The sequence below is a fragment of the Melopsittacus undulatus genome, chromosome 7, assembly GCF_012275295.1.
Source record: "Melopsittacus undulatus isolate bMelUnd1 chromosome 7, bMelUnd1.mat.Z, whole genome shotgun sequence".
Classification (NCBI taxonomy): Eukaryota; Metazoa; Chordata; class Aves; order Psittaciformes; family Psittaculidae; genus Melopsittacus; species Melopsittacus undulatus.
In genome coordinates, this window is record NC_047533.1 from 8,348,199 (window position 1) to 8,359,075 (window position 10,877).

The window sequence follows — 10,877 nt, forward strand, 5'->3', positions numbered from 1 at the left end:
TCACAAGCTCAGAGACATATGGCAAAAGCACAAGCAAAGAGGCTGGAGATCCACAGCTGAGACCAGACACACAGGCGAGAAATGGGAACCGTTGGAGACCTGGAGGAGTCACATCCCCTCCCTGGCTGGGTGCAAGATGGGTTTTGTCTAATGTGCCTGCACAGCCCACTGTAGGGCAACCAGAGACCCTGACCTCCAACCCATGCAGCATGGCCACTGCATCTTTTTCACTAGGACCATCCACCTAGGGCTAGGCTGCTTCTGGTTGGGGCAAAGGCATGTGAAGTGCTCAGATATAACGTGCCTGCAGTCAAATACCTATGGAAGCTCACTGTGTTCTCTTGGAAATATGTTATAGAATCATAGAATCAGAATAGTTAGCATTGGAAAGGACCTTAAGATCATCCAGTTCCAATCCCCCTGCCATGGGCAGGGACACCTCACACTAAACCATATCACCCAAGTCTCTGTCCAACCTGGCCTTGAACGCCGCCAGGGATGGAGCATTCACAGCTTCCCTGGGCAACCCATCTCAGTGCCTCACCACCCTTACAGTAAAGAATTTCTTCCTTAGATCCAATCTAAACTTCCCCTGTTTAAGTTTCAACCCAATACCCCTTGTCCTGTCACTACAGTTCGTAATAAATAGTCCCTCCCCAGCATCCTTATGGGCCCCTTCAGATACCGGAAGGCTGCTATGAGGTCTCCACGCAGCCTTCTCTTCTCCAGGCGGAATAGTCCTAACTTTCTCAGCCTGTCTTCATACAGAAGGGGCTCCAGTCCCCTGATCATCCTCGTGGCCTCTTCTGGACTTGTTCCAGCAGTTCCATGTCCTTTTTATGTTGAGGACACCAGAACTGCACACAATATTCCAAGTAAGGTCTCATGAGAGCAGAGTAGAGGGGCAGGATCCACAGTTCATTCAGGATGTAAGCCCACAGAGATCCTGACTGGCTTTGCTATATGCTGTCATACCATGAGTAGATGCTGATTACCCCCAGCATGCTCTGAGCTGGTCTTCATGGAGTTTCATTATTGGCCCACCTGCTATGCTACTGCATCAAACCTATACTTTTCTAGTAATTATAGGGGCAGATCAATATAGAGGTAGGAGCTCATTTGGGCTCATCAACTCATTTCACACAAGTTGCTGCTAGTCATGCTTGTTCATGGTTGATTGAAGCAATGGATGGAGTTCATCAGACCTGGGGAATCCTCTGCCACCTTGCTGATAGCAGTAACTGAACTTCATCCTAACCAAGGGCAATGTGAGTTAGTGCAGTTTGGACTGATCAGAGTTCAGGTCCTGCAGGCTGGCTTAACCCAGTCTTGAAGTCATGCCTTGAGATCACATTTAGAAACACAGAGGCACTGGGTGGAGAGTGGAATTCTATTTTTCTTCATACTGTGCATAGCTGCAGTGAGCAGAGCTCTCAGCTGAGATTAGTCTCTGGCACATGGGGCACAGGAAAAATTACTTGGGCCACCAACAGCCTGAAAAGGGGGAAGGAGGTTGATGAGGGACAGAGACATGGCTAGCTGGGGTGCTGCTTTCCTTTTCCCATGGGGATGCAGGATAAAAACATCCCAAATACTGTCTTCCTATGACATCCTTCACCTGTCCCAAAGAGCAGACATCTCCAACTAACCCTGAAAATGAGCTTGGTGTTCCTGAACTACAAAGAACTGTGAAACACTGCCCAGATGGTTTGACAACCAGCCTTTATGGGCTGGAGCAGGACAGAGAAGCAGCTCTGCTGGGATGGGGAGCCTAGGAAGGTCAGTGTGACATGCATCGCTTTGCTCTGCAGTGATGAACCTCATAGCAACTTAGTGGCCAAGGTAGGAGTCTCACCCCACTGTTTTTGAAATCCTCGTTCTCTCACTGCAACCAGAACACAACCTCTCCATCAGACTTCGTAAAGTTGGCTTGATTTAATTTTTTTAGATTTTATTTTATTTCTGGAGAAAAATTTAAAAAAAAAGAAAAAGAAAAAAAAGAGAAAAAGAAAAAGAAAAGAAAAAAGATAAAGGAAAAGGAAAAGAAAAACAAGAAGAAAGAGAAAGTGAAAATGAAAAAGAAAGAAACAAGTAAAAGAGAAAAAAGAAAGAGAAAAACAGAAAGAAAAAGAAAGAAAAGGTCATTTTCAACTTGGCAACAGGAATAACAAACACATAAATACAAGAGCCGACAGCCTTAATTTGTGGTTACATTTCTACATTTCATCTCAACAAGGATACTGGATGCAGGGGAGGCAAATAGTGCTCCTGCCCTATAAAAGAGGTACAGGGGGGAAGAATGTAGTGAAGTAAATTATAGAAATGGTCTGGAGTCAGAAGGACTCCACTACAAGCAATTAAAAGGAAAATTAACTGTAAGGAAAGTTTTCTTTCGGTTTTATAGCTAAACCCACAAATAGAAGAAATACTGTACAGCTGAACTCCAACAAACAACCATGCCTGAATTTAATGAGCAAAATGAAGGGCTTGTTTTATGGGATATGTAACATAATAGTCCCATGGTAATGGAGCCTATTTCTCCACTGCTCTGCCCTGCATGCAGTTATTCCAAGTGGTGAGAAGTGGGTGTAAAATGCTACCGAAACTGAGTTTCTTCCTTGTATCCTCCTTAAGTCACATCCTACACCCCTTGAATGCACTGTGCTGTGTGTGAATCAACAGATTAAAGAAAAGGGAATAGTACCATGGTTAGGAAAGGAAGAGAAGGTAAGGAGGGAGGTTCTGGGCTCACTCCCTTGCCACAGACTTCCTGCATTATCCTGTTTGAGTCACTTTGGCAGAAGGTGGGATGGCAGTGCTCTAGCACGGATCCAAACCACTGGTGAAGGCAGGATGCACTGAAGCATGATTCATGCAATGCAATGGGATGCATTGACCATGAGCACCCATGCTGTGGCTTAGCCATGCATCTTCTCACTTGCTGCCCCTTAAATGGCCCTTTGGAGCTGTAATTCCTCTCTCAGGGATGAAATACCATTGCATGTCATGTGTGGCTATAGCTATTACATACCCTGTACAGAACCCTTGCAGTCAAATACCCCATAGAGAACCCTTACAGTCAAATACTCTGTACAGAACATTTACAGTCAAATACCCCAGAGAGAACCCTTACAGTCAGATACCCCTACAGTAGGTGCACCAGTTTGCATGCAAACTTTGCTGTTATTGTGGGAAAAGATGCTTGTGAATCTTGAGACAAAAAGTAAAAATCTGGCAGCAACAAGAACACAGCTTCAATGATGCTGCAGATGATTGGGCTGTCCCTGCACACCAGCAAGGATGATGGACGTCTCATTTTCCATGTGAGAGGCATGCAACACCATAACACAAAACGCAACTCCATCCCTCCCACTCACACATCCCCTGCATTCACTGAGCAGGGTAAAAAAACCCATAACTAACTACACTTATACCCCCAAACCACTGCCATCACCCTTTGCCCCACAGACTAATCTGTTCTTACTTGCCCGAGCTTACTGAAATAAAAAGGCAACTTGGTGTTTATAAATGCAAAAGAAAATATATGAGCTGTTTGCCAGGGAAAAGGTCTTAAGGCTATATAGCAAAAATTATTTCCAGTTGACTCCTTCCACCCCATCAGTTTCAAAGAACCAATTTGTTGGCTACTTCATTGCTTTATTCAAAGAAAATAAAATCTGGAGGTTTTTTTATTATTATTGCTCTGATATTTCATGTCATTCTTCTTGTGGGCAAGAACAGAGCAGAGGGAATACCAGCAAAGAACAGAAGAGAGAGAAGCCTTGCCAGCAGCTGGGTATGAGTGAAAGCAGTAACCTTCAAAGCTGGCTTTCATCTCTCCTAGCCCATGTGGCATAAGACAGTGATCTTTCCGAGCGTCATGCTCTCTCTCCTTCTCTTTCTTCTTTTCTCTCTATTTTGGGTGTTGCCAGGAGAGGCTGCCTTGTTTGGAGACATATAACCTAGGGCTGCACCCCCCAGGGCATAACACATAGCGAAGCTTGCTGTGATGCTCATGAGCATCCTGGACCGCACTTCCCAAACTGGTGAAACCCCAGGGCCTTTTACCCAAAAGATGCATTGGGACACACAGCAAGGCCATATGTCCAGGATCAGCTCCAAGCAGATTGAACTGCAGGGTCTGAGGGCCACGAGGCTTGTGGAAATAGGTTACACATGATTATCATCTCACTTGTCCCACAGCTGCCATCAGCAGCATGCTTCTTGTAATCAATATTGAACCACAAAACCTCCCACCTGTGTCTGGGGCCATGGCTGGTGTTGATGAAGTACATGTGTGGGGTTGCAAACCACATGGCACCTTCTGCCAACCAGCAGCTGGCTCTGCTGGAATGATCCCATCTTCTGCACACAGCCAGCTAATCTCAGAGAGTAAAAGCATCGCACCAACAAACCTGCTGGAGTTGCTACTCCTCTAGGGTTTCTCAGTGATATCAAGCGACAATCCCAACTGCATCACTCCTTGCTTTGAGCTTGTCGCCTTCCACACCAGCCTTGCTGGGGGCTTGGACTGCTGAGCAAGGGGACAAGAGGCAACACCAATTTGTAACTCATCTCTCAAAACAGAGAAAAAAACATCTTGATATAATGGTTGCAACAGAGGTTTTAACGCAGAGCTATTTACTGCCCATATCCTAGGCTGACAGAGTCCATCTCAGAGGTACCCTGTTGCTCTTCCCTCCCTCATCCATATCTTGGCAGCATCCACAACTGGTTCTTACATGTATTACAGAGCTTTTATTTCTATTTGTTGGGGAGGGTTGTGACTAACAAGTACTCCAGAAATCAAAGATTTTGGAAGATTAAATTCCTTGCAAATTCAGGGTGAGCTGAGCTAAGAGTTTCAGCCAGAGGGGGACTGGGAAAAAAAAAAGGAAAGAAAGAGAAAAGAGTGGGAGGGGAATTGTGAAAAAATTTCGAAACACATTGTTTCAACATCTTCTAAACAAAACGGGTTGGGTTTTTTCTGAAATACCAAAATGTTTCATTTCAACATTTTCACATTCGTGTCTCCAAACAGCCTTTTTGTTTTACAAACCGATGGAAGCTGAAAGAAAACAAAGTTAAGTGAAAAGGTTAATAAATAAAATTAAATATGTTGGGGTTGGATTAAGAAACTATTTGGGGTTGACCCTACAGGAATCTTCTTTTTTTCCTTTTTTTTTTCCAGTTTACCAAGAAAATGCAAATAATTTGTTTTGGTTTGACCTGAAGCAATTTATTTATCATTCTTGGAACCTGCAATGCCATTGTTTACCTAGAGCAATTCATCAGCTCCCTGGCACTCTTTTCTTGTGGGAATTAGGGATATCAAAGGGATTAAGAGAGACTACATTTTGTTGGCTACAAGGAGGTTTGCTGTGGGGTCTGGTCTTTTTGATACCAGCCAGGGTAGTTAGGTGCTGTGGTACCCACAGTGCCCTCAGGATGCGAACTAGATGTGGGGAGATGTGAGATCTTTTATTAGGCCAAAATAAAATTACTATAGAATGTATTACCTGCACCCACAGTATTCACCTTGCCTGGAGGATGAGGCACAGTCACTGCTAAGGCACAGCTCTTTCCTGAAGGGTACAGTGGCATCCTGACTGATAGATTTATGGGTTTTGGAAAGAAATCAGGAAAGCCAGGTTTTCTTTATTTAGGAGAAAAGGCAGAAATAAACATCCCTATCCACACATATGAAAGATGCAGGCAGGCAGAGGGACAATGTTGAGGCCTCAGAAATGGGACTGGCCCCAGGTTGCACTCCTCACTGTGCTATGCCAGGGGCTCCGGCATACAAGCTATTGATTTTGGTTGCGTAATGCTGAGCTGTAAGACCTCATCAGCTGCTACTCATTACACAGGCAGAGCCCTTCTTGAATAGAAACCATAGCAGAAAATAGATCTCGGGATGCAAAACCTGACATCTTGAATTCATAAACTGAGCGACAGCATTCTTGTTTAGAGTCTGAGGGTGGCCTGTTCTGAACTCGCCTTTCTTTTATACCAGATGAGTCTAACCTCACAGCCAGGATGACTCCAGTGAGTATCATTACCCTAAAGCAAAGAACATGACTCAAGTCTAGCAGTGGTAGAGTCGCTACAAAGAGCCCAAGCAGGGGACACCAAGTCTGATGCTACCATCTGTCCAGACCTATTGACTCTCTGATGATCTCAGTCCCAACAGCAGCAACAGCAAAGGGTGTGACAGTCAGATCGTCTTCTCACACGTGATATCCTAACTGGGGAAGTGCCTCAGAAAGCCCCAGCCACTGGAAAGAGACAGAAAATGAACCAAGAAACCACCCCCCTCCACTTACCCACTGCCAAACCAGTTTCACTTCTGAAAGCAGGATGAACTTATCCCACAGCACGCTCCCTTCTCTGTTAACATGAAGGTAAAGGAAGGCATGGGCTGAAGTGGATTTCACCCAAAAGGACACAAGACCCTTTGAAGTATCAGCATTGTTGTGCCAAAACACCAGCTCCACCTCAGAAGCTGCATCTTCCTTGTGTGCTGCTTTAACTCAGCTAAAGAAGAGAAATACTTTGTCCACAGGTAGGTTGATGCCCAGCCACAGCTTTCAGGGCATACCTGGCACACTGAAAGACTGCAGGAGTGGACAATCATCATCTCCCTGACCCAGAGCCACACAAAGCAGAATGGCAATGGAGGGGCTGGGGGAGGATTCATTGACCCCTCAAAGGTCTTTGCAACCCATTTTTTTTACAGTTTTACATACCTGATTCATTAAGATGTGGGTTTGAGGATATTGAAGCTTTATGCCAGATCTCTTGCAGGAGCTAGGCAGGACATCTAACCTCTTCCCACCTTTCAAAAACCATTTTCCAAACTTATTGTGCTGGTTTTGGCTGTAAGAGTTCTTCATAGAAGCTAGTACAGGCTTTGTGTTGTATTTGTGCTGGAAATAGTGCTGATAACACAGGGATGGTTTCATTACTGCTGAGCAGTTCTTAGAGCCAAGGCCTTTTCTGCTCCTCACCCCAGTCCACCAGCAAGTACAATGGGGGTGCACAAGGAGCTGGAAGGGGACACAGCCGGGACAGCTGACCCCAACTGACTCCAGGGATGTCCCATGCCGTATGATATCATGTTCAGCATACAAAGCTGGGGGAGAAAGAAGGAAAGGGAGGATGTTTGGAGTGATGGTGTTTGCCTTCCCAAGTCACCATTACACATGGTGGAGCCCTGCTGTCCTGGAAGTGGCTGAACATTTGCTTGACCATGGGAAGTGGTAAGTCAAAGCCTTGTTTTGCTTTGTTGGTTGTACATCTTTGCTTTACCTATTAAACTGTCTTTATCTCAACCCACAAGTTTTCCGAGTTTTACTCTTCTCATTCTCTCCCCCATCCTACCAGGGTGGACTGACAGAGTGCCTGTGTGGGGCATAGTTGCTGTCTGGGATTAAGCCACAACAGTCCTTTTTGGCACCCAATGTGGTGCTCAAAGTGTTGAGATAACGACAGGTTTGATTGGAATGTGCTAGATCAAAATTATAGCTGTTGTGGTTTAGCTATTAATTGGCAGGCTTCTGTGCTTGCCATGGGTTTTGCTTGTGTTACTGTCGATTAGGGTCTAGTGCTTGTTAGTGGCTGCTCTTTGCTTTCACTGCTTGTTGTAGTGCTGTGCTGCTTATCACCTTACTCTGCTGTGCCTGGGAACGTTCTGATAACAGCAACAGTGATGTGCCTGGGTTGGCAGATGGCCATGGCATCACTAATGTTTCTGCACCAGGCAAGCTGGAACACTGGTGTGAACTCGAATTGAAGAGACTATGACCTGCAGATGGTCCATGTGGGAGCAGGGCACCCGTGACTGTCTGTGGCTGTGAATAAGTACACACCAAAGCAGGTACATCTCAAAGGGTCTATGGCCTTGGTTATGTCTGTGCTGCAGCAGATATACCTCCGAAGGGTTTGTGGCTCAAGGATAAATCCATGCTGGAAAAGGTACACCTCAAAGCATCTGTGGCTGTGGATAAGCCCATGCTGCAGCATATACATCTTGAAGTACCAGCAGCTGTGCATGAGTCATGCTGGAGCACCTCAAAGCATGCAGCTGTGGATAAGGCAGCAACAAAGCGTGTACTCCCCTGGAGGGACTGCAGCCATGGGTTGCAGCCATAAAGGCTGGTTGTCAAACCATCTGCAGCAGGCTGTGTTGGAGCAGGTTCACTTCTGAAGGGCTGTGAGTAAGGCCATGTTAGAACAGGTATATCTCTGAAGGGCCATGGGTAAGACCACTCTGGAACAGGTTCATCTCAAAGCAATTGGCTCTGGTTAAGTCTATACCGCAGCAGATATACCCTTGAAGACACTGTGGCTGACAGATAAGGCTCAGCCCTAAGGGACTGCAGTCTATAAATAAGTCCAAGCCAGAGCAGGGGCAGGGGAGTTCATTGTAATGTTAAACCCTATGGTCTGGACGAGGGGTGGAGATTGTAATGGGAATACCTTTAAACTATTGTAACCCATGATTTGAGTTGCATGCAAGGCCAGGTTGGAAAGGGCCCATAACGGGGGTTGGAACTAGATGATCATAAGGTCCTTTCCAAATAAACCGTTCTGTGATTCTATGATTCAATGTTATAGGTATTCCTATAGCAGGAATCACCTGACCAATGGAGGACAAACCTTACAAGAAGCAGCAATGACCCGACCTGAGCTAGCTTTGGTGTCCAATAACTCCACGCAATACACCACCTCTCCTGCGTGAGTGATGACCTTAACAGATGTGGTTATTTGAGCCCAAAGTCATGGACTAAATGAACTCATGGGACATTGTAGACATTTATGGACATTTTACAGACATTTTATAAGGGTGGTCCATAGACTAGGGGAATGATATCTGTGTATTATATTAAAGGATGGGAAGGGGGGAGGAGGGGGAATGAGAACATATTGGATGATGTGGGACCTGGGCATGATATAAATGGTATGGAATAAGGGGTGGAGAATGTGCATCCACAGCTTTTGCTTTTCTTATTAAACTGTCTTTATCTCAACCCTTGAGTTTTCTCAAGGCTTAGTTGCCAGCTGGGATCAAAACACAGCACCCATTCATGTTAGTGAGATACTTCAGATAATGGTGCTGAAGACACGGAAGCATCTGTCTGACCTGCAGGTATGGACAATTTTCAGGTATAACCTCAGAAGGAAATAATGTGTCTCAAATACACCTCATCACTGTCCCTAACCTGCCCTTATCCAATCTTCACCAGGGCATCCACTAACAACATCAAGGTCTTCTCCTGCAACTCCTTTCTCAGCTCTCCATGCTCCACACCATGCCAGCCACAGCCTTTCACAGACTATTTCTGAGGTGGATGCAGTGCAAATCCCTTTCTTACCTGCTCAGTAGGAGGCAAGAAGTCAAATATACAAGATAAAAACATCCCATATGCAGCAACCTGACTTAAGCATGCTGTCACCAGGTTCTGCCAATTTATCCTTTGTCAGCTCTTTCGACTTGCTCCATCTTTCCTCACATATTTCAAATCTGCATCTAATTCAAGTACGACATCCATTTATTTTCTTAATACTTTTATTCCCCTGAACTGTGTTTTCATGGTGGGCAGCCGTTGTTGCAAGCACAGTGCTGAAATAAGGCACTTATTGGCCGCAGCTCCAGGGATTTTAACCGGATATCTGCCTTTGTTTAAAGTAAGTAAATCAGGATGTTTCCTAAACACCATAAGGACAGAAGTTTAGACTTCTACTGATTCAGCTTTTTGACCTGAAGCCAGCAATGTTTCAGTCAAGGACATTCCCTGGATGTATCCAAGCAGTCTGAAAATCCCTTTCATCAGGTCCAGGAGCTCTGTGACTCACCCTTTCAGGGATGCTCCCTTTGGAGGGGATGCCTACTATAAAGCAATCACCTGAATACAAACCTGTAGTCACTCAAAACTGAGTCAGATACATCCCACTCTTCAAATGCATTTTTTTTGATACAAGTCTATATTTATATCCTTAGGGACATACTCACCCATACTCCCTGATGAATACAAACTTGCAGCCGTGACGGGATATGGCTTTAGACTTGGCTGTCGACAGAGCTTTGACACAGGTTTTGACACAGAAAGGGCTCATGGTGGTTGTGTTCCTGAGTACCTATTCCTATAGAAATGTTTTACCTCCAGCTTTTATGAGATGAGGAGTTTCCAAAGTGCTCAGAACAGAACACGACAGTGAACTTGAAATAAGAGTGTCTTCAGCTCCATTTCTTACACTGATGTCTTTCTGGAAGCCCACAGGTTAAGGATACAGCTTCCATAAGTAAGAACAAATGGCAAGATGGACAAATCTTCCAAGCAGATCCATGGCTTCTGAAGACTGGAGAATCCCAAAAGCCTTCAAAGGATCTGTGCGTCCTGGGAATTGTGTTTTTATTTTCTTCTGAAGAAGCAAACCATGGTTTCCCAGATGTAGCCCATGGGCTCCCAAATGAACTTGGAAAGTACCAGAATACACAAAGGAAACAGGCTGCTGCAAATATTGATTGCTGCAAAGAGGGAGGGTGAGTAATTCCTACCATAAATTGGTCCAGTTATTGGAAATGCTGACAAAAGTTAAATGCACAAAAAACTACAGTGGTTCCCAGCACTGAGATGATCTGAGACAAAGGAAGCTTTGCTGTCCTTCAGCCACAGGCCACCAACAAAGAAAACAGAAACTGCTGATGACATTAATCATTAGTTGTCTTAATTAAACAACTGAGAAAAAACCTTGTAATCAAATATCCACCTTCCTTTTGTTAAGGAAGGGTAACACGTTTGCAGCACAGGGTTTGGAGAACAATCTCTCAAGGTCAGATTTATATTGCTTAAACTGATTCCCATTTGAGGCTT